The sequence below is a fragment of the Arachis hypogaea genome, chromosome 4, assembly GCF_003086295.3.
Source record: "Arachis hypogaea cultivar Tifrunner chromosome 4, arahy.Tifrunner.gnm2.J5K5, whole genome shotgun sequence".
Lineage (NCBI taxonomy): Eukaryota > Viridiplantae > Streptophyta > Magnoliopsida > Fabales > Fabaceae > Arachis > Arachis hypogaea.
The window spans coordinates 101,704,894-101,706,800 of NC_092039.1; the positions used below are offsets into that span (position 1 = coordinate 101,704,894).

At 40.8% G+C, this 1,907-nt stretch overlaps 1 non-coding gene across 1 annotated transcript; it reads left to right on the plus strand.

Annotated features, from left to right (window-relative positions):
• The first annotated feature begins 1,204 nt into the window (after positions 1-1,204).
• Positions 1,205-1,308, plus strand: LOC112798345 (small nucleolar RNA R71). Its single transcript, XR_003199961.1, has one exon. It is a non-coding gene; the product is annotated as a small nucleolar RNA R71 (small nucleolar RNA).
• Positions 1,309-1,907: the final 599 nt, after the last annotated feature.

Genomic DNA, 1,907 nt, shown 5'->3' on the forward strand with positions numbered 1-1,907 from the left:
GGCATCAGATTTATCCCTGATCCCAGATCACATAGAGCTTTTTCAAAACTCATGGTGCCAATGGTGCAAGGTATTAAGAACTTGCCAGGATCTTGTTTCTTTTGAGGTAGAGTTTTCTGAATCCAAGTATCCAGTTCACTAATGAGCAAGGGAGGTTCATTTTCCCAAGTCTCATTACCAAACAACTTGGCATTCAGCTTCATGATAGCTCCTAAATATTGAGCAACTTGCTCTCCAGTCACATCTTCATCCTCTTCAGAGGAAGAATAGTCTTCAGAGCTCATGAATGGCAGAAGGAGATTTAATGGAATCTCTATGGTCTCTATATGAGCCTCAGATTCCTTTGGATCCTTAATAGGAGACTCCTTCTTGCTTGAGGGACGTCCCAGGAGGTCTTCCTCACTAGATTTTTGTCCTCCTCCTCCCTAGTGCATTCGGCCACTTTGATCAAATCAATGGCCTTGCACTCTCCTTTTGGATTCTCTTCTGTATTGCTTGGGAGAATACTGGAGGAGTTTCAATAACTTTCTTACTCAGCTGGCCTACTTGTGCCTCCAAATTTCTAATGGAGGATCTTGTTTCATTCATGAAACTGAAAGTGGCCTTTGACAGAGCAGAGACTATATTTGCTAAATTAGAAGTATTTTGTTCAGAGTTCTCTGTCTGTTGCTGAGAAGATGATGGATATGGCTTACTATTGTTCAGCCTATTGCGTCCACCATTGTTAAAGCCTTGTTGAGGCTTCTGTTGATCCTTCCAGGAGAAATTTGGATGATTTCTCCATGATGGGTTATAGGTGTTTCCATAATGTTCACCCATGTAATTAACCTCTGCCATGGCAGGGTTTTCAGGATCATAAGCTTCTTCAGAAGCTGCCTCTCTAGTGCTGTTGGATGCATGTTGCAATCCATTCAGATTTTGAGAGATAATGTTAACCTGTTGAGTCAACATTTTGTTCTGAGCCAATATGGCATTCAGAGCATCAATTTCAAGAACTCCTTTCTTCTGAGGTATCCCATTGTTCACGGAATTCCTCTCAGAGGTATACATGAACTGGTTGTTTGCAACCATGTCAATGAGTTCTTGAGCCTCTTCAGGCGTTTTCTTCAGGTGAATAGATCCACCTGCAGAATGGTCCAATGACATTTTCGAAAATTCAGATAGACCATAATAGAGTATATCTAATAGGGTCCATTCTGAAAACATGTCAGATGGACATCTTTTGGTCAACTGCTTGTATCTTTCCCAAGCTTCATAGAGGGATTCACCATCTTTTTGTTTGAAGGTTTGAACATCCACTCTCAGCTTGCTCAGCTTTTGAGGAGGAAAGAATTTATCCAAGAAGGCAGTGACCAGCTTATCCCAGGAGTCCAGGCTATCCTTAGGTTGTGAATCCAACCATATTCTAGCTCTGTCTCTTACAGCAAAAGGGAAAAGCATGAGTCTGTAGACTTCAGGATCAACTCCATTCGTCTTTACAGTCTCACAGATCTGCAAGAACTCAGTTAAGAACTGATAAGGATCTTCAGATGGAAGTCCATAAAACTTGCAGTTTTGTTGCATCAAAGCAACCAGTTGAGGCTTAAGCTCAAAGTTATTGGCTCCAATGGCAGGAATGGAGATGCTTCTTCCATCAAACTTGGATGTTGGTTTTGTGAAGTCACCAAGCATTCTCCTTGCATTATTATTATTATTATTTTCGGCTGCCATCTCCTTCTCTTGTTCGAAAATTTCTGAAAGGTTATTTCTGGATTGTTGTAATTTAGCTTCTCTTAATTTTCTCTTCAGAGTCCTTTCAGGTTCTGGATCAACTTCAACAAGAGTGCCTTTTTCCCTGTTCCTGCTCATATGAAAGAGAAGAAAACAAGAAAAGAGAGAAGAATCCTCTATGTCACAGTATAGAGATT